At 33.5% G+C, this 23,695-nt stretch overlaps 1 non-coding gene across 1 annotated transcript; it reads right to left on the reverse strand.

The window, feature by feature from the left end:
- Positions 1 to 2,068: 2,068 nt before the first annotated feature.
- LOC139903038 (small nucleolar RNA R71) lies at positions 2,069 to 2,175 on the reverse strand. Its single transcript, XR_011777886.1, has one exon. It is a non-coding gene; the product is annotated as a small nucleolar RNA R71 (small nucleolar RNA).
- Between the last annotated feature and the right edge of the window lie 21,520 nt (positions 2,176 to 23,695).

Here is a 23,695-nt window from a genome sequence, read left to right on the forward strand (position 1 = left end):
GCCTATAAGTGTTGTAGCAAGGTTTAGGTATATCCACTCTATAAATAAATAAAACTTGTGTAATTTGTAATGTATTTTGTAATAAAAATATAACTATTTTGTACCCCGCTCCAACATCATCAAGTTTTTGGCGCCGCTGCAGGAGAACTCGGTGAAAAACTATATTTTTGTAAAAATATATTTATTTAAGTTTTAAATATTAAAATTAAAAAAATAAAAACAAAAAAACAAAAAAAAATTATATATTTTTAAGATTTTATCTATAAAATTAAAAAGTATATTTATTTTTAGATTTTAAAATATAAGTTTATTTTAATAATATTTTCTTTATTTATTTTGTGAAAAAAAAAACACGCGAACTGGGCCAAAATTCGAAGCCCAAATCAGTTTTTAATTAAAATTTAGAATCGGGCCGAGTCTGTTTTAAGCCCAAATCCGAACCCAGTACTGTATTATTCCGTGATCGCGGAGCTTTCCTGTGTAATTCCTACGCGATCGCGTAGGTGCTTCTGACAGATCTGGTCCCTGCATTAATTACGGGATTAGGGTTTTAATTTAATAATTATAATTATATTTAGGGTTTTAATTATTTAATTAGTTTTTAATTTTAGTTTTAATATATAGTTTGTAATATTAAGTTATTATTAATTAAATAAATTAATATCTTTTATAAAATAATAATATAAAAATAATATTTTTATAAAAATAAGTAATTTTATCATTTTTAATATTTTTTTATAAATTGTATATTTTAAACGTTTAATTCATAATTTGTATATTTTTCGTTCGTAATTAGTTTTAAGACTAGTATTTGCCGTAGTTATTTTTATATTTCTAGATTTTTAAGTTTGCCGTAAAAATCCCTTAAGAGCTTTTTCTTTAGATTAAGATTTAGGCGCTTTAGAATTTTGCGACGCCGTTTATATATTTTAGTGCCTTTTAAGTTATTGCCGTTTTGGATATAGAATTCCTTTTAAGTGTTAATACCTTTAGGCACAACTTTTTATATATAATTTTTAGACTTTTAAGTTTCGACATTTTTCTTTCTTATTTTTATTTTTCGACGTTTTTCGACGCGCATTCTTTTTCTTTCTTATTTCTCGACGCTCTAGTTTTTAGGACATAGAATTTTTCTATTTCTTCTCTAAAATTTCAAAACGAAAAATTATTTTAAGCGGTTAAATTGATAGACATCAAAAATTTTCTGGTTCGCAGTAATAGTTGGATTTGTTAGTGGCGAGTTGTGGGTTTCTGATTTAAAGGGTCCTGGCTACCTGCTGCATCTATTGGCTATTCGAAACGTGGGCAAAATCAGAAAAGTCTTTTAATTTAATAACTATATAATTTTTTTTATAACTAATAGGATATTCAGTGAATGCACCTAGCAAAACGTTCACCACTTTTTGTACGTTCACCACCTATAACTCGATCAAGACATCTAGCCAATATTGTCGCCGTTGATTTTTCTTTAGAATCGTCATCTAGTCGACCAAGTACTCCAACTCAAATTTCCGATAATCCAATTTTTGAACCAAATCTCACAATTGAGAATCCGGAGGGACAATTCATAGATCCTGATCCACTAATCATTCCTCCTGAACCACAAATCATACAATCTGAGATTGTCGAGGAAGAAACCATTAAATCAGAATCCTCTAGTGATTCGGATTCAAGAAATTCAAAAAAGGAAATAACGGAACCTCAAAGTATGGAAGATCGAATGAGAGCCATACGCACGGGCCAAGGTCACGCCATTATTCAGCCAGATGTTAGAGCATCAGATTTTGAAATCAAAGGATAAATCCTACACATGATCACCAATCAGTGCCAATTTGGTGGTACAACAAAAGAAGATCCAAACGAACATCTTCGAACTTTTAATAGGATTTGTAATCTATTTAAAATTCGAGAAGTTGAGGATGAAACTATTTATCTTATGTTGTTCCCATGGACTTTAAAAGGAGAAGCCAAAGATTGGTTAGAATCGTTACCTGAAGGAGCGATTGATACATGGGATGTTTTAGTTGAGAAATTTCTTCAAAGATTCTTTCCGGCATCTAAAGCCGTGAGACTTCAAGGAGAAATTGCCACATTCGTGCAAAAGCCAAATGAAACGTTATATGAGGCATGGACAAGATTCGGAAGGATGTTGAGAGGATGTCCTCAACATGGTTTAGATACTTTTTAAATAGTGCAAATCTTCTATAAAGGCATCGACATCGCCACACGAAAAGACATCGACACAGCAGCTGGTGGTTCTATTATGAAGAAAACCGCAACCGAAGCTCACAAGATTATTGATAACACAGCATCCCACTCTCATGAGTGGCATCAGAAAAAAGATATTTTTCATTCATCTAAAGCGGCTAGAGCCGATTCTGGCCATAACTTTGATTCTGTTTCCGCAAAAATAGATGCTTTCGAAAGACGAATGGAAAAGATGACTAAAGATATTCATGCAATACGAATCAGTTGTGAGCAATACGGTGGACCACACTTAACAAAAGATTGTAATGTTGAGCAAACGATGGAACAACGTGAGAATGTTTCCTACATGAACCAAAGGCCGGGAAATAATTATCAAAATAATTATCAACCGCCAAGGCTAAACTTCAAATGAAATCAAAACATTCTTTACAATCCAAAAGGACCCGACAATAACTCGTATAACCAACAAGGTCCGAATAACCAACCAACTCAAAACAACACTTTCAATCAACAAAGACCTGGCTTGTATAAACCACCACAACAAACCGAAGAGAAAAAGTCAAATCTGGAAGAAGTGGTATTTAAGCTAGTTGAATCTCAAACACAATTTATTGAAACTCAAACCCAAACGAATGAGAGGTTTGATCAGTCATTTAGAACTCAACAAGCTTCCATTTTGAATCTAGAAAAACAAGTATGTACTCTTGTTAGATTGATGAGTGAAAGGGAACAAGGAAAGCTACCAAGTAATACTGAAGTAAATCCTCGGAATGAAAATGTTAACATGGTTTCAACGAATTCTGAAAAACCAGCACCAGAAGATGGGAAAGTTTTAGATGTGAGTAACAATGAAGAAGTTACACCACCACCACCACCACCTGAGTATGTAAAGCCAGTGGTGGCACCATACAGACCACCCATCCCGTTTCCAAGAAAAGGAGTTGAGTATGAGCAAGTGATAGGTAATAAAGTTTGTGATACCTCTGGAAAGAAGAAAAAGAAGAATAAGAAAGTGCAAGAAACAAAAACAGTAGAAGTAAACCCAGTAAAGACAGTTCCACCGAAACCTCCACCCAAAGTGGGTGATCCGGGTGAATTTATTGTTCCTTGTCTACTTAGTAACTGTGTCATGTATGATGCACTAGCAGATTTAGGTGCAAGTGTGAGTGTTATGCCTCTTTCATTATATAAGAGATTAGGAGTAGGTGAGTTAAGTCCAACGGATATGAGTGTTCGACTCCTTGATCAAACCATTAAGCACCCAGTTAGAATTGCTGACAACCTACCCATTCAAGTAGGTAATTTAACCTTTCTAGTCGAATTCATTGTCATTGACATAGAAGAGGACCCAAACATTCCTCTAATTTTAGGTCGACCATTCTTAGCGTCCACCGGGGCGTTATTTGATGTAAGAAAGGGTAGAATGACACTTAGTAATGATGAAAAATCGATCACCTTTATGATTTGAAAGTCTAAATCTCCACCAACCAAAACCGTTGAACCAGCAAAAACGATTCGTAAGAACCATGTTGTTTTACCAACTCCAACGGTAGTGCTCAACAATAATAAAACGCCTAAGTGTGGGGAAAATGAAGTAACACCTAATGATGACCTGATAACAAAGAACCCCATTGTTGAGACGAAATTAAACGATCCCGTTATTAATAGTTCAATGGAGAAACTTATTAAACGGGTTTACGATGCTAGAATTAAGGGGAACTTTAAGTTATGTAACCGGTTAGTATCCAATCTATCGCCTAAAGAAAAGGCGAAACTAGTTGAATTTGTGGATATTACGGAAGAAGTTGGTCACTGGCTTAAAGCTAAAGTCACAGATTTGCAAGTTGATTATGGTCCAAGAGAAATTGACGATGAAGTTAATCACAATTTTGACACCACAGCTACCTAAGTGTGGGGAGATTCAAATGTTCTAAAAAGAAAATGTTGTCTAGAGTTAGTTGTTCTGTTCTCGTGTAGTTCCGAGAATGGAATTTGATTGGTCTTTTCCACTAGCAGACACTAAAGAACTAGTTTTCTCCCCCATTCTGAATTTTTTTTTGTTTTATAGGTTTTGTATGAAATTAATATGTTTTTTTAAGTTTTGTGTGAATTTTTAAAAATAAAATTTACTTTATTTAATTAAGTTTAAAAAATGATTTTTAAAATTCGTCGTGAGTTGAAGATTAGGTCGTTGAACCAAAATTGCTTTACCCAAGGATGGGGCGACAAATTTTGTTATCATTATTTTTAATTTTATTGATTTAAAGTATGCCAAAAAAATATTAGATTTTATAAAATTTTGAAAGTGAGTATATATACCAAACTTCAAAAATATGTATATATATGTTTGTATTTTATGTTATGTACAAAACAGGGTAAAACAACGCACTTTCAAAGACTGTCATTAAGTTCAGCAAAAGCTACTAATTTTGACGACAAGACACAAAATATCAAATGTGAAATAACAACAATATGCTTGCAAACTCAGTAATTTTAATCATTTTTCTACACTAATCACCCTCATGAATTTAAATTTTTACTGATTTCTTGCAAATGAGGGCATTGCAAGATCTCAAGTGTGGGGAAGGGTTATAAATTCTCTCGGGTTTACACTTGGTTTAATTGCCAAATTTTGTGAAAATTTGAAAAAATTTCAACTAAATGAATTCAAAATCATGTTTATACATATTTATGAACGATAAAACTAGGTGTTAATACCGAAATTATTGTTACCTTGGAAAGGACATAAATTGAGAAACAACCTAAAATGCTAGAATTCATTTAAAATGGAATAAAGGAGAATAAAAAGGCAAATAAAAGAATAAATAAAAGCTAAGTGTGGAAAGAATTCACCAAGTTCTTTAAAACATATAGCACATATTTTTGTACAAGATTATTGCAGGTACTTTTGTTTTGGACGATACTAATCAGTTTTACCCGATTTACTGTAATATATTTGAATGAAAGATGAATCTACACGATGAATCAATTCCATCATTAAAAGGAAGTAAAGTCTTCCGAAAAAGACACGCGCTTCTTGATTTAGGTCAGGAAGTTGTCGTCCAGACCAGCTGTAGGTTGACGAAAAATCTAGAAAAGTCATCTCTAAAATCAGCAGGAAATCCACGGACCTCGGCATCAAACAGGGTCGCCAAGTGGTCCGACTTATCCTAACCATGAGAGGATCTGTCTCGTAAAATGGGGAGGGCGCCGTGCAAATTAGCTTGATAAGACTAATGAATCAGACCCCCAGAAAGGATAATCTCCTAAAAGATTAAAAATCAGCTTTTAAGCCTGATATTACTCAATCCTTGAGATTGACCTTAAAGATTGAGAATTACAAACTCATGAAATTCGATGATATCTAAACTCGAGCTTGAACGAGAAAATATTTTGATCAAAAATAAAAACCGATTTGTTTTATGAAAACCTATTTTCAATACGTTCATTACCATTGAACGTAAAATTCTAGGAATTCACCTGGAATTCATTAGGTCATCTGAACCAAATCGGGTGTCAACCGTAAGAACGGTGGTTGCATAGCATGGTCAAAGACAGGACCTTGTGCCAGACCGAAAAAATTATAAGGGTGAGCTTTACTATTGCTCCTACAAAGGATAGTACTAGCATCCGACACGATATAGACCATAATCAAATGCATGTCACGGGACATTGCCTTAACAGTTGCTTGTTCAATGCTTTCCTTTACAACCGGACGGTAGTTTGCCGAAAGGTAATATACAGGACAAGTAAACTGGACGTGTTGCTTTCCTAATACAAGGTTAGCAAGTGGGTAACACAAAACCGCAAGTGTTGAGCTAAAATTTTCAAATCTGAAACCCACAAAAACAATTTGCAAACGCCGGTGAAGGGTTATTCCGGAAAACTTGTCTAGGGTATAATCTAGCTTGAATTTTCAAAAGATCAAATGTTTTCATAAAGATCCAATTTCCTTAAAGGATCTAAATTTTCATAGTCATGTGGGACTGTAAACCACAATGTTACTATCATTGTCTATACCACCGTATCAAAATCACTGATGTATAAAGTGTGAAGAATAAAGAAGTGATTCGTGTGATTTAATTTCAAGTTATGTATTGCTTGAGGACAAGCAACGTTCAAGTGTAGGGATATTTGATAGTGCTCCAAATGAACATATATTTAGTAGCAATATCCTTCCAATATGTAAAGTTTTCAGTTGTAAATGTTCTATTTTCAAGAAATATTCGTTTAAATAAATAAGTGCGAAGACAAAATGCGAAAACGAAGATTCGAAGACAAAACCGTCCAAAAAGCTCAAATGTACAAGATACAATCCAAGTGGTTCAATTTATTGATGAGAAACGTCTAAAAATGACAAGAGTACAAGTTGTGAAACGCAAAGTACAAGATATTAAATTGTACGAAAGGACGTTCGAAAATCCGAAACCGGGACTTGAGCTAACTATCAACGCCCGACGCAATGGACCAAAAATTATGAGTCAACTATGCACAAGAATAAAATATAATATATAAATAATTATATAAATTATTTATATATTATATATATTTAATAAATATGTCGACAAATAAAAATCCAAAAATGGTGAGCTGGATCTGCGAAACTCCGCGATAGCGGAGCTGTAAAGGGTAAAATCTAAGCGATAGTGGAGCAGCCGAAATCAGAAAAGGCCTATAAAAGCTCGAGCAGTCTGTACTCTTTACGTACCCAATTCTATCTATCTATCTCAGTTTATATTTATATTTATATTTTATAATTTTAATTTTAATTTTAAGTTAATAATAATAAGGTTATTGTAAGAATGTTTTACGGGTTTTAAGTCGGAACTCTGTCCGTGTAACGCTACGCGATAAATAATCACTGTAAGCTATGTTTAAATTATTTAAATTAATGTCTCGTAACTAAGTTATTATTATGCTTATTTGAGCCGAAGTAATCGTGATGTTAGACAAAAAATTAAGATTGGGTTATTAAATTTTGTACCATAATTAGGGTATGGACAAAAGACCGACACTTGTGGACATTGGACCATGAACCATTAATAGATGGGAGGTATTGTCTAATTGAATGAAAATTCTTTGGAGCATGTCGAACCTATCTTCAAATTAGTTAATCTAATAATTATTAAATGATTATGCATGTCCTATTTAGTAACATTTATACGACATCTTTAACAATCATTTAATTAATCAATTAGGTTGGGTAATTGATTATTCATTCTGATCAAGTGGGTAAATTAATAATCTTGGACTAATTAAAATAATGGTGGATTACATACAAGGGTAATTGGTGTAATTGTTAACAAAGTATTAAAACCTTGGATTACACGCAGTCGATAACCTGGTGTAATTATTAACAAAGTATTAAGACCTTGTTACAGTTCGAATCCCTAATTAGTTGGAATATTTGACTTCGGGAATAAGGTTAATTTGACGATCATTTTATAATTATGACCGATGGATTATTGTGGACAAAAACCAGATAGGTATCAAATAAATCCAGGACAAAGGACAATTAACCCAAGATAATTAATTAAAATCAAAACGCCAAACATCATGATTACGGAAGTTTAAATAAGCATAATTGTTTTATTGTATTTCTCATCGTACTTTTATTTACTCGCAATTTTATTTATTGTCATTTAAATAATGTAATTTATTTTACGCACTTTAATTATTGTCATTTATCTTTACGCTTAAAATATAAAATTGACAAACCAGTCAATAAACAGTAAACCCCCTTTTATATATTATTAATATATATATATATATATATATATATATATATATATATATATATATATATATATATATATATATATATATATATAATATTTTGTACAAATATAATTATATAAAAATATAGTGTTAAACTTTACCAGCTCCCTGTGGAACGAACCGCACTTACTAAAAACTACACTACTGTACGATTAGGTACACTGCCTATAAGTGTTGTAGCAAGGTTTAGGTATATCCACTCTATAAATAAATAAAACTTGTGTAATTTGTAACGTATTTCGTAATAAAAATATAACTATTTCGTACCCCGCTCCAACATCATCAAGTTTTTGGCGCCGCTGCCAGGGAACTCGGTGAAAAACTATATTTTTGTAAAAATATATTTATTTAAGTTTTAAATATTAAAATTAAAAATATAAAAACAAAAAAAAAATTTATATATTTTTAAGATTTTATCTATAAAATTAAAAAGTATTTTTATTTTTAGATTTTAAAACATAAGTTTATTTTAATAATATTTTCTTTATTTATTTTGTGAAAAAAAAAACACGCGAACTGGGCCAAAATTCGAAGCCCAAATCAGTTTTTAATTAAAATTTAGAATCGAGCCGAGTCTGTTTTAAGCCCAAATTCGAACCCAGTACTGTATTATTCCGCGATCGCGGAGCTTTCCTGTGTAATTCCTACGTGATCGCGTAGGTGCTTCTGATAGGTCTGGTCCCTGCATTAATTACTGGATTATGGTTTTAATTTAATAATTATAATTATATTTAGGGTTTTAATTATTTAATTAGTTTTTAATTTTAGTTTTAATATATAGTTTGTAATATTAAGTTATTATTAATTATATAAATTAATATCTTTTATAAAATAATAATATAAAAATAATATTTTTATAAAAATAAGTAATTTTATCATTTTTAATATCTTTTTATAAATTGTATATTTTAAACGTTTAATTCATAATTTGTATATTTTTTGTTCGTAATTAGCTTTAAGACTAGTATTTGCCGTAGTTATTTTTATATTTCTAGATTGTTAAGTTTGCCGTAAAAATCCCTTAAGTGCTTTTTCTTTAGATGAAGATTTAGGCGCTTTTGAATTTTGCGACGCCGTTTATATATTTTAGTGCCTTTTAAGTTATTGCCATTTTGGATATATAATTCCGTTTAAGTGTTAATACCTTTAGGCGCAACTTTTTATATATAATTTTTAGACTTTTAAGTTTCGACATTTTTCTTTCTTATTTTTATTTTTTGACGTTTTTCGACGCGCATTCTTTTTCTTTCTTATTTCTCGACGCTCTAGTTTTTAGGACATAGAATTTTTCTATTTCTTCTCTAAAATTTCAAAAAGAAAAATTATTTTAAGCGGTTAAATTGATAGACATCAAAAATTTTCTGGTTCGTAGTAATAGTTGGATTTGTTAGTGGCGAGTTGTGGGCTTCCGATTTAAAGGGTCCTGGCTACCTGCTGCATCTATTGGCTATTCAAAACGTGGGCAAAATAAGAAAAGTCTATTAATTTAATAACTATATAATTTTTTTTATAACTAATAGGATATTCAGTGAATGCACCGAGCAAAACGTTCACCACTTTTCGGACGTTCACCACCTGTAACTCGATCAAGACATCTAGCCAATAATGTCGCCGTTGATTTTTCTTTAGAATCGTCATCTAGTCGACCAAGTACTCCAACTCAAATTTCCGATAATCCAATTTTTGAACCAAATCTCACAATTGAGAATCCGGAGGGACAATTCATAGATCCTGATCCACTAATCATTCCTCCTGAACCACAAATCATACAATCTGAGATTGTCGAGGAAGAAACCATTAAATCAGAATCCTCTAGTGATTCAGATTCAACAAATTCAAAAATGGAAATAACAAAACCTCAAAGTTTATCATAGTTTTTAATTAACTAACCCAAAACAGCCCGCGGTGTTACTACGACGGCGTATATCCGGTTTTACGGTGTTTTTCGTGTTTCCAGGTTTTAAATCATTAAGTCAGCATATCATATAGATATAGAACATGTGTTTAGTTGATTTTAAAAGTCAAGTTAGAAGGATTAACTTTATTTGCGAACAAGTTTAGAATTAACTAAACTATGTTCTAGTGATTACAAGTTTAAATCTTCGAATAAGATAGTTTTATATGTATGAATCGAATGATGTTATGAAAATCATTACTACCTTAATTTTAGTAGGTAAACCTACTAGAAATGAGAAAAATAGATCTAGCTTCAAAGGATCCTTGGATGACTTGAAAGTTCTTGAAGCAGAATCATGACACGAAAACAAGTTCAAGTAAGATTTTCACTCGAAATAAGATTGTTATAGTTATAGAAATTGAATCAAAGTTTGAATATGAGTATTACCTTGTATTAGAAAGATATATTACTATAAATAAGAAAGATTTCTTGAGGTTGGATGATCACTTTACAAGATTGGAAGTAAGCTAGCAAACTTGGAAGTATTCTTGATTTTATGGAACTAGAACTTATAGAATTTATGAAGAACACTTAGAACTTGAAGATAGAACTTGAGAGAGATCAATTAGATGAATAAAATTGAAGAATGAAAGTTTTTGTAGGTGTTTTTGGTCGTTGGTATATGGATTAGATATAAAGGATGTGTAATTTTGTTTATTTATAAATAAGTCATGAATGATTACTAATATTTTTGTAATTTTATGAGATATTTCATGCTAGTTACCAAATGATGGTTCCCACATGTGTTAGGTGACTCACATGGGCTTCTAAGAGCTGATAATTGGAGTGTATATACCAATAGTACATACATCTAAAAGCTGTGTATTGTACGAGTACGAATACGGGTGCATACGAGTAGAATTGTTGATGAAACTGAACGAGGATGTAATTGTAAGCATTTTGTTAAGTAGAAATACTTTGATAAGTGTCTTGAAATCTTTCAAAAGTGTATGAATACATATTAAAACACTACATGTATATACATTTTAACTGAGTCGTTAAGTCATCGTTAGTACATGTAAGTGTTGTTTTGAAACCTTTAGGTTAACGACCTTGTTAAATGTTGTTAACCCATTGTTTATTATATCTAAAGAGATGTTAAATTATTACATTATCATGATATTATGATGTATTAATATATCTTAATATGATATATGTACAATTAAATGTCGTTACAACGATAATCGTTACATATATGCCTCGTTTCGAAATCCTTAAGTTAGTAGTCTTGTTTTTACATATGTAGTTCATTGTTAATATACTTAATGATATGTTTACTTATCATAATACCTTGTTAACTATATATATCCATATATATAACATCATATAGTTTTTACAAGTTTTAACGTTCGTGAATCACCGGTCAACTTGGGTGGTCAATTGTCTATATGAAATCTATTTCACTTAATCAAGTCTTAACAAGTTTGATTGCTTAACATGTTGGAAACACTTAATCATGTAAATAAAAATTTCATTTAATATATATAAACATGGAAAAGTTCGGGTCACTACAGTACCTACCCGTTAAATAAATTTCGTCCCGAAATTTTAAGCAGTTGGAGGTGTTGACGTATCTTCTGGAAATAAGTGCGGGTATTTCTTCTTCATCTGATCTTCTAGTTCCCAGGTGAACTCGGGTCCTCTACGAGCATTCCATCGAACCTTAACAATTGGTATCTTGTTTTGCTTTAGTCTTTTAACCTCACGGTCCATTATTTCGACGGGTTCTTCGATGAATTGAAGTTTTTCGTTGATTTTGATTTCGTTTAATGGAATAGTGTGATCTTCTTTAGGAAAACATTTCTTCAAATTCGAGATGTGGAAAGTGTTATGTACAGCCGTGAGTTGTTGAGGTAACTCAAGTCGGTAAGCTACTGGTCCGACACGATCAATAATCTTGAATGGTCCAATATACCTTGGATTTAATTTCCCTCTTTTACCAATTCGAACAACGCCTTTCCAAGGTGTAACTTTAAGCATGACCATCTCTCCAATTTCAAATTCTATATCTTTTCTTTTAATGTCAGCGTAGCTCTTTTGTCGACTTTGGGCGGTTTTCAACCGTTGTTGAATTTGGATGATCTTCTCGGTAGTTTCTTGTATTATTTCTGGACCCGTAATCTGTCTATCCCTCACTTCACTCCAACAAATCGGAGACCTGCACTTTCTACCATAAAGTGCTTCAAACAGTGCCATCTCAATGCTTGAATGGTAGCTGTTGTTGTAGGAAAATTCTGCTAACGGTAGATGTCGATCCCAACTGTTTTCGAAATCAATAACACATGCTCGTAGCATGTCTTCAAGCGTTTGTATCGTCCTTTCGCTCTGCCCATCAGTTTGTGGATGATAGGCAGTACTCATGTCTAGACGAGTTCCTAATGCTTGCTGTAATGTCTGCCAGAATCTTAAAATAAATCTGACATCCCTATCAGAGATAATAGAGATTGGTATTCCATGTGTGGAGACGACTTCCTTCAAATACAGTCGTGCTAACTTCTTCATCTTGTCATCTTCTCTTATTGATAGGAAGTGTGCTGATTTGGTGAGACGATCAACTATTACCCAAATAGTATCAAAACCACTTACAGTCCTTGGCAATTTAGTGATGAAATCCATGGTAATGTTTTCCCATTTCCATTCCGGGATTTCTGGTTGTTGAAGTAGACCTGATAGTTTCTGATGCTTAGCTTTGACCTTAGAACACGTCAAACATTCTCCTACATATTTAGCAACATCGGCTTTCATACCCGGCCACCAAAAATGTTTCTTGAGATCCTTGTACATCTTCCCCGTTCCAGGATGTATTGAGTATCTGATTTTATGAGCTTCCCTAAGTACCAATTCTCTCATATCTCCAAATTTTGGTACCCAAATTCTTTCAACCCTATACCGGGTTCCGTCTTCCCGAATATTAAGATGCTTCTCCGATCCTTTGGGTATTTCATCCTTTAAATTTTCTTCTTTTAAAACTCCTTGTTGCGCCTTCTTTATTTGAGTAGTAAGGTTATTGTGAATCATTATATTCATAGCTTTTACTCGAATGGGTTCTCTGTCCTTTCTACTCAAGGCGTCGGCTACAACATTTGCCTTCCCCGGGTGGTAACGAATCTCAAAGTTGTAATCATTCAACAATTCAATCCACATGCGTTGCCTCATGTTCAGTTGTTTCTGATTAAATATGTGTTGAAGACTTTTGTGGTCGGTATATATAATACTTTTGACCCCATATAAGTAGTGCCTTCAAGTCTTTAATGCAAAAACAACCCCGCCTAATTCCAAATCATGTGTCGTATAATTCTGCTCTTGAATCTTCAAGTGTCTAGACGCATAAGCAATTACTTTCGTTCGTTGCATTAATACATAACCGAGACCTTGCTTTGAGGTGTCACAATATATCATAAAATCATCATTCCCTTCAGGTAATGACAATATAGGTGCCGTAGTTAACTTTTTCTTTAACAATTGAAACGCTTTTTCTTGTTCATCTTTTCATTCAAATTTCTTCCCTTTATGCGTTAATGCAGTCAAGGGTTTTGCTATTTTGGAAAAATCTTGGATGAATCTCCTGTAATAACCAGCTAGTCCTAAAAATTGGCGTATGTGTTTCGGAGTTTTCGGAGTTTTTCGCTTTTCAACGGTTTCAATCTTTGCTGGATCCACTTGAATACCTTCTTTGTTCACTATATGACCGAGGAATTGAACTTCTTCCAACTAAAATGCACACTTTGAAAACTTAGCGTACAGTTTTTCTTTTTTTAACAACTCTAGTACTTTTCTCAAATGTTCTTCATGCTCTTGGTCATTCTTTGAGTAAATAAGTATGTCATCGATGAAAAGAATGACAAACTTGTCAAGGTATGGTCCACACACTCGGTTCATGAGGTCCATGAACACAGCTGGTGCGTTGGTCAACCCAAACAGCATAACCATAAACTCGTAATGACCGTAACGCGTCCTAAAAGTAGTCTTTGGAATATCATCCTCCTTCACCCGCATTTGATGATACCTAGAATGTAAATCAATCTTCGAATAAACCGACGAGCCTTGTAGTTGATCAAATAAGTCGTCGATTCTCCATAGTGGGTAGCGGTTCTTGATGGTAAGTTTGTTCAACTCTCGATAGTCGATACACAACCTAAATGTACCATCCTTCTTCTTGACAAACAAAACAGGAGCTCCCCATGGTGATGTGCTTGGTCGAATGAAACCACGCTCTAAAAGTTCCTGTAACTGACTTTGTAATTCTTTCATTTCGCTGGGTGCGAGTCTGTATGGAGCACGAGCTATTGGTGCAGCTCCTGGTACAAGGTCTATTTGAAATTCAATGGATCGATGTGGGGGTAATCCCGGTGATTCTTTCGGAAATACATCGGAAAATTCTTTTGCGACAGGAACATCACTGATGTTCTTTTCTTCAGGTTTAACTTCCTTGATGTGTACTAGAATGATGTAACAACCTTTTCTTATTAGTTTATGCGCCTTCAAACTACTAATAAGATTTAATTTCGCATTGTTCTTCTCTCCGTACACCATTAAAGGTTTTCCCTTTTCACGCATAATGCGAATCGCATTTTTGTAACAAACGACCTCTGCTCTCACCTTTTTCAACCAGTCCATATCAATTATTACATCAAAACTCCCTAACTCGACTGTTATTAAATCAATTTTAAACGTTTCATCCCCCAGTTTAATTTCTCTATCCCGACATATATTATCTGCTGAAATTAATTTACCGTTTGCTAATTCGAGTAAAAATTTACTATCCAAAGGCGTCAATGGGCAACTTAACTTAGCACAAAATTCTCTACTCATATAGCTTCTATCCGCACCCGAATCAAATAAAACATAAGCAGATTTATTATCAATAAGAAACGTACCCGTAACAAGCTCCGAGTCTTCCTGCACTTCTGCCGTATTAATATTGAAAACTCTTCCACGGCCCTGCCCATTAGTATTCCCTTGATTCGGGCAATTACTTCTAATGTGGCCCGGTTTTCCACATCCATAACAAACAAAGGCGGCATTACTTGTTTCTCCACTTTTGTTCCTTTAGTTCTGTTAAACTTTGGTCCGTAGACCTCACACTTTTTCGTACCATGGCCAGTTCTTTTACACTTGGTGTAAAATGTCGTACAGAACCCATTCTAGTGGTACTCTTCACACCTTTGGCATTTTTGGTTTTTGTTGTCGTTGTTGTTATTGAGGTTGTTGTTGGGATTGTTATTATTGTTGGAACGGTTGTTGTAGTTGTTGCTATTGTTGGGACGTTTGTTGTAGTTATTTTTGGGATTGCGGTTATTTTTGCGATTGTGGTTGTAATTGTTGTTGTTGTTGTATTGGTGACCCTTGTCACTGGTTTCTTCCCACTTTCTCTTGAGTTGTTTCGTGTTGGCTTCTTCAGCTGCCTGCTCTTTAATTCTTCCCTCAATCTGATTTATGATTTTATGAGCCATTCGACTTGCCTTTTGTATGGAAGTGGGCTCGTGTGAACTCACATCTTCTTGAATCCTTACTGGTAACCCTTTTATAAACGCGTCGATCTTCTCTTCTTCATCTTCGAACGTTCTTGGACATAATAGGCACAACTCTGTGAATCGTCGTTCATATGTGGTAATGTCGAACCCTTGTGTTCGTAACTCTCTAAGCTCTACCTTGAGCTTATTGACTTCGTTTCTAGGACGGTACTGCTCGTTCATCAATTGCTTGAATGCCGACCACGGTAGTGCGTAAGCAGCATTTTGTCCTACATGTTCAAGATAGGTGTTCCACCAAGTTAACGCAGTACCTGTGAAGGTTTGCGTAGCGTACTTAACTTTATCCTCTTCAGTACACTTACTTATGGCAAACACCAATTAGACTTTCTCGGTCCACCGTTTTAATCCAATTGGTCCTTCAGTTCCATCAAATTCTAAAGGTTTGCAGGCAGTGAATTCTTTGTAGGAGCATCCTACACGATTTCTTGTGGAATTAGTTCCACTGCTAGATCCAGAGTTATTGTTATTTTGCATCGCAGCCTGTACTGCGGCTATGTTTGCTGCAAGGAAAATACGAAAGTCTTCCTCGCTCATGTTCAAATTCTGACGAGTCGCCGGTGCCATTTCCTTCAAAAATAGCCAAAAGAATTGAGTTAATCATATATAATTTAAGAGTAGTCAATAGTATCTCGTAGCATTATATGAACTTATTTATAAAAGCTTTTTCTTCATATTAGCATTTTATAGTTTTAATTCGGGTAGTACCTACCAGTTAAGTTCATACTTACTAGCTACTATACAACTCAACTACTACGCTTCTATATGAAAAACTTATTACAATAATATTTCGCGTTCAAACCTTTATACAACATTTTACAAACTTACAATACCACTATTATACATATAGGATGAAATATAGCACATAATATCTTTGCTACTCAGCAGCTATAAAGGCAATTCTAGTTAATACGCAAGTTGTTCAGCAAAAGAAATAAAGATACATAATTCATAAGTCCAGAAACAAGTCATGCATTCAGGTTTTACTAAGACGACTTCCCATCCTTGGTCTTGTGGAAAGTAATCGTTATGACCATTGGCTAGGTAGCATGTTGTAATGTCGTCAAAAGGACGAGGGTTTCATAATGTCCAACAGCCTCGCAATAATCTAAAAACCTTGTTTCTCACCCCAACTACTGAATCCGTCACTTGTGGGAAGGTTTTATTTAAAAGTTGTAACCCGATATTCTTTTTCTCACTTTGGTTAAGAAGCGAATATCACTAACCCGTAAGTATAACATGCTTCTTTATGTTGCATGTTAGAAGCTCTTTCTAACTCACAAAATCCTATGTTGGGATATGTTGAGTCAAAATAGGTTCTTAACCCGTAGCGTATAATTGCATTTGGGTTCCCAGCATTTAACGCTTTAAAGAAAACACGACGTAACTTACAGTCTCCCCAATGTGATATATCCCACCTATCAAAGGAAAGCCTTATATAAACTAAGGCATTTTTGGAAAGTCTTTCAAATGTTTGACAAGTTAATTTCGTCATAACTAATTGTGCTGATGAATTCTTACCGACTCTAGACAAGATTTCATCAATTATATCCTCTGGTAGGTCTTCTAAAATATTCGGTTGTTTACCCTTAACGTCCATTTTGTGTTTTTATACTGTAAAAATAGACGAGGGTTAGATTCATAAAAGATAATTAACAAACAATACAAGCAATTTTACATTTATCAAAAAAGCATAAGCAAGCTATATTACATATATTACACAACATGATTACAACTCTTTAATCCGACTCACTCGTTTCTTCTTCTTTGGACTTGGTTCGTTTTGCTAATTTCCTAGGGATATATGATGCTCCCCTAATACGAGCTGTCATTTTCCACAATGGTTTTGAAAAACCTGGTGGTTTAGAGGTTCTCGGGTTATTGTTACATTTTAGGAAATACGGACGTTGCCGATACATATAAAGTTCATCGGGGTTGGAATCAGGTTTCTCTATTTTTATACCTTTTCCCTTATTATTTTCTTTTGCTTTATTAAATTGGGTCGAGGTAATTTCTATAACATCATCGGAATCCTCATCGGGATCTGATTCATCAGAAAATTGGTAATCTTCCCAATATTTTGCTTCCTCGGCGGAAACACCATTGACCATTTTTAACTTTGGTCCGTTGGTTGATGATTTTCTTTTATTTAATCGATTTACTGTAGGTATCAATATTTCTTCCTCCGGAACCTCTTCTTCTTCTTTCGGTTCCTCCTCTTCCGGTTCCTCCTCTTCTGATTTCTCTTCTTCCGGTTCCTCTTCTCCCGGTTCCTCTTCTTCCGGTTCCTCTTCTGAAATTTGTGAATCTTCCCAAATTATATTCGACTCTTCATTATTATTAGGTGAGTCAATGGGATTTGTACTAGTAGTAGACATCTATCACACAATATCAAACACATTAAGAGATTAATATATCACATAATATTTACATGTTAATAATATATAGTTTTCAACAAAAGTGTTAAGCAATCGTTTTTAAAGAAAACACGGTCGAAGTCCAGACTCACTAATGTATCCTAACAAACTTGATAAGACACACTAATGCAAATTTCTGGTTCTCTAAGACCAACGCTCGGATACCAACTGAAATGTCCCGTTCATATTGATTTTAAACGTTCCATATTAATTGATTTCATTGCGAGATTTTGACCTCTATATGAGACATTTTTCAAACACTGCATTCGTTTTTAAAACAAAACATAACCTTTATTTTATCGACAAGGTTAACAAGACACCACTTAGATTATCCAGAAATGATTATCTAACAAATATCACACTTACACACTACCAATACATATTGGTTTATAAATATTAATATGTTACAACAAAATAAATCTCGAATGAAGTTTTAAACAATATAATACAAGCATGCTGACACCAAATCTTTTCCATATAATAGCATGCAACAGCGGAAGCTCTTAATAATCACTTGAGAATAAACATGCTTTAAACGTCAACAAAAATGTTGGTGAGTTATAGGTTTAACCTATATTTATCAAATCGTAATAATAGACCATAAGATTTCATATTTCAATATACATCCCATACATAGAGATAAAAATCATTCATATGGTGAACACCTGGTAACCGACCTTAACAAGATGCATATAGAATATCCCCTATCATTCCGGGACTCCCTTCGGACATGATGAATTCGAAGTACTAAAGCATCCGGTACTTTGGATGGGGCTCGTTGGGCCCAATAGATATATCTTTAGGATTCGCGTCAATTAGGGTGTATGTTCCCTAATTCTTAGATTACCAGACTAAAAAGGGGCATATTCGGTTTAATAATACAGTCATAGAATGTATTTTCATTTAATTGTGTCTATTTTGTAAAACATGTATAAAACTGCATGTATTCTCATCCCAAAATATTATATTTTAAAAGTGGGACTATAACTCACTTTCACAGATTTTTACTTCGTCGGGAAGTAAGATTTGGCCACTGGTCGATTCACGAACCTATAACAAATATGTACATATATATCAAAGTATGTTCAAAATATATTTACAACATTTTTAATACTTTTTTGCTGTTTTAAGTTTATTAAGTCAGCTGTCCTCATTAGTAACCTACAACTAGTTGTCCACAGTTAGATGTACAGAAAAATAAAGCAATATATATTATCTTGAATCAATCCACGACCTCGTGTATACAAGCCTCAGGCTAGATCACAACTCAAAGTATATATAATATTTTGGAATCAACCTCAACCCTGTATAGCTAACTCCAACATTACTGCATATAGAGTGTCTATGGTTGTTTTGAAATATATATATATATATATATATATATATATATATATATATATATATATATATATATATATATATATATATATATATATAGATGGGTCGATATGATATGTCAAAACATTGTATTCGTGTCTATGGTATCCCAAGATTACATAATATATTAAAATACATGTATAATACAATATGAGTTAGCTAGGATATGATTAATATAGATTTGTTACCAATTTTCACGTAGCTATAACAAGAAAAATTATCCAATCTTGTTTTACCCATAACTTCTTCGTTTTAAATCCGTTTTGAGTGTTTCAAGTTGCTATGGTTTCATATTGGACTTAAGTTTATTAATATAAACATAAAAAGTATAAGTTTATAGTATGAAATACAGGTTACAAGTCGTTTTTGTAAAGGTAGTCATTTCAGTCGAAAGAACGACGTCTAGATGACCATTTTGGAAAACATACTTCCACTTTGAGTTTAACCATGATTTTTGGATATAGTTTCATGTTCATAAGAAAAATAATTTTCCCAGAAGAACAACTTTTAAATCAAAGTTTATCATAGTTTTTAATTAACTAACCCAAAACAGCCCGCGGTGTTACTACGACGGCGTATATCCGGTTTTACGGTGTTTTTCGTGTTTCCAGGTTTTAAATCATTAAGTTAGCATATCATATAGATATAGAACATGTGTTTAGTTGATTTTAAAAGTCAAGTTAGAAGGATTAACTTTATTTGCGAACAAGTTTAGAATTAACTAAACTATATTCTAGTGATTACAAGTTTAAATCTTCGAATAAGATAGTTGTATATGTATGAATTGAATGATGTTATGAACATCATTACTACCTTAATTTTAGTAGGTAAACCTACTATAAATGAGAAAAATAGATCTAGCTTCAAAGGATCCTTGGATGGCTTGAAAGTTCTTGAAGCAGAATCATGACACGAAAACAAGTTCAAGTAAGATTTCCACTCGAAATAAGATTGCTATAGTTATAGAAATTGAATCAAAGTTTAAATATGAGTATTACCCTTAGAAAGATATATTACTGTAAATAAGAAAGATTTCTTGAGGTTGGATGATCACTTTACAAGATTGGAAGTAAGCTAGCAAACTTGGAAGTATTCTTGATTTTATGAAACTAGAACTTATAGAATTTATGAAGAACACTTAGAACTTGAAGATAGAACTTGAGAGAGATTAATTAGATTAAGAAAATTGAAGAATGTAAGTGTTTGTAGGTGTTTTTGGTCGTTGGTATATGAATTAGATATAAAGAATGTGTAATTTTGTTTACTTGTAAATAAGTCATGAATGATTACTAATGTTTTTGTAATTTTATGAGATATTTCATGCTAGTTGCCAAATGATGGTTCCCACATGTGTTAGGTGACTCACATGGGCTGCTAAGAGCTGATCATTGGATTGTATATACCAATAGTACATACATCTAAAAGCTGTATATTGCACGAGTACGAATACGGGTGCATACGAGTAGAATTGTTGATGAAACTGAACGAGGATGTAATTGTAAGCATTTTTGTTAAGTAGAAGTACTTTGATAAGTGTATTGAAGTCTTTCAAAAGTGTATAAATATATATTAAAACACTACATGTATATACATTTTAACTGAGTCGTTAAGTCATCGTTAGTTATTACATGTAAGTGTTGTTTTGAAACCTTTAGGTTAACGATCTTGTTAAATGTTGTTAACCCATTGTTTATTATATCTAAAGAGATGTTAAATTATTATATTATCATGATATTATGATGTATTAATATATCTTAATATGATATATATACAATTAAATGTCGTTACAACGATAATCGTTACATATATGCCTCGTTTCAAAATCCTTAAGTTAGTAGTCTTGTTTTTACATATGTAGTTCATTGTTAATGTACTTAATGATATGTTTAATTATCATAATACCATGTTAACTATATATATATATCTATATATATATATATATATATATATATATATATATATATATATATATATATATATATATATATATATATATATATATATATATATATATATATATATCCATATATATAACATCATATAGTTTTTACAAGTTTAACGTTCGTGGATCACCGGTCAACTTGGGTGGTCAATTGTTTATATGAAATCTATTTCACTTAATCAAGTCTTAACAAGTTTGATTGCTTAACATGTTGGAAACACTTAATTGTGTAAATAACAATTTCATTTAATATATATAAACATGGAAAAGTTCGGGTCACTACATCTTGCAGATGATTCATCTTGGGTACCTTTAGACGAGATTGAGCTAAACAATAAGTTAGAGTATATTGAGGAGCCGATTGCTATATTCGATGAGAAGGTCAAAAAGTTTAGAAATAAAGAAGTGAGAACTTTTAAAGTTCAATGGCGTCGAAGTAAAGGTTCCGAATTTACTTGGGAGCCCGAAGAGTTCGTGTTAGTTTATCTTCCCTCTTGTCATGCGGCTTGGATCGTGAGGACACGCTCCGATTCAAGTGGGGGAGAGTTGTAAGACCCGAGTAATAATTGTACAGTGGTGTATATAGAGTACATGGAGTGTGGGTGACGTTGTGTATTTAAACGGAGGTTAGAAGCTAAACTGGGCAAGGTGCGCTCAGCGCACACCTAAGGGTGTGCGCAGCGCACTATTACTGTAGCAGGGTTCTGCTTATTTTAATCAGATATTTTGATGGGCTTTTTGGTAATTTCACTTGTGGACGAGTTTGAGGCCAGTAGGTCAGATCTTGGGGTGTCATTCACTCCATTTCCAACAACCTTATCCTATCCACTTTAATTTGAGAGAGAGAGTGAGATTCTTGTGTGAGAAAGCTCAAGCAAAGAAAGAAGGAGCTAGTTTTGAGTCTTAGCTCGAGTTATAAAGTTGTTCATCTCCTCTCTAGCTACGTTTTGGTTATAGTGGTATGTTCTAACTTTAATTTCCTTACTTTGATTTTGTGTAAGGATTAGGGTTTGGGTAAATGAAGAACATAAAACCCATATTTGATGATTTTGGGTGTTCTTGGGTAATATTGAGTCATGAGGACTCAAGAATGACTAACCTAGGATTTCAAAATGATGAATGAGTTTATGAGTCATAATTGGTTAGTTAATTACTAGCACACCTAGTTATTAATGTAAATGGGTGTCATTGGGTTAGTGGATAACCCGAAATGGGTGTGTTGGTTTTAAAATGGTCAAGTGTGTAATGATTGACCTAGTTGGGAAAGATGGGTATGAAATACCCTAATTGTGTGTTAGTTAGTGTTGATGGACCTTAATCACTAGCTTTTAAGTGATTAATGATGGTCTTGACCCTTAAGGGGCGGTTTTGGTGAAAATGGGGCATTTAATGCATTAAGTCATTAAATGCACATGAGTAAGGTGTTGGTATTTAGTCCAACAAGTTTGTTTGTTGATCGAGTACTTATTGCATTAGGTACTTGGCTTTGAAGCTTGCGAAAGGATAAAACCATCACCAAATCTTTAAGGTGAGTGGAATAATTATGCGTACGTGTATACGACGTATTTATTTGTGAATGTTATGGTATGAACCACGTGCCGGTAGTACCATAACATGTATGTGACGGGTATTATGATGTGAACCATGAGCCGGTAGCATCAAGTGTGAACCACGAGACAGTAGCACTATAAACAAGCGTGAACCACAAGCCGGTAGCACTATAAAAAAGTGTGAACCACGAGCCAGTAGCACTATAAATAAGTGTGAACCACGAGCCGGTAGCACTATAAACAAGTGTAAACCACGAGCCGGTAGCACTATAAACAAAGTGTGAACCACGAGCCGGTAGCACTATAAACGAGTGGGACTCAAATGCGTATGGTGTGAACCACGAGCCGGCAGCACCATAGCGTTATGGTTAACCATATTATGTTAATGGATATTGTTTAGCATGCTATATATATATATATTGTGTTGTGTATATGCTAATGTGATGCGGTGATAGTGTACGAGTTGTTAGCATTATGAGTAAGACGGCATGCTATTTGAGTTATATTCTCGTATGGGGTATTTGGTGGGTGCGAATGCAAATAGATGGGTTATATATGTGTATGTATAATTGTTACACTCACTAAGCTTTGCTTACCCTCTCGTTGTTTATCTTTATATAGGCTCCGGTGGAGACAAGGGTAAGGGCATTCGTATGGATTAGAGATCCTGCTTGTTTGTTAAGGGACGCTTTTGGATGTTAAAGCTTTTGGAGTTTGATCGAGATTTGGGTAGTTTAACCCCCAAACACCATGCTCATAGTGTCGTTTGGAAATTAAACTAATGTGGTCGAACCTCATAATTTGTACGAAACTCGTAAAACGGCCGATGTGGGCCCCGTTTTGTAAAACTTGTTTTATGATTGAATTGTGTGAGTTTTAACTATTATAACATGTTGTGAAAAGCGTTTCGTCTAAATATGTCGGGAAGTGGGAGA

The sequence above is a fragment of the Rutidosis leptorrhynchoides genome, chromosome 3 (assembly GCF_046630445.1).
Source record: "Rutidosis leptorrhynchoides isolate AG116_Rl617_1_P2 chromosome 3, CSIRO_AGI_Rlap_v1, whole genome shotgun sequence".
Classification (NCBI taxonomy): Eukaryota; Viridiplantae; Streptophyta; class Magnoliopsida; order Asterales; family Asteraceae; genus Rutidosis; species Rutidosis leptorrhynchoides.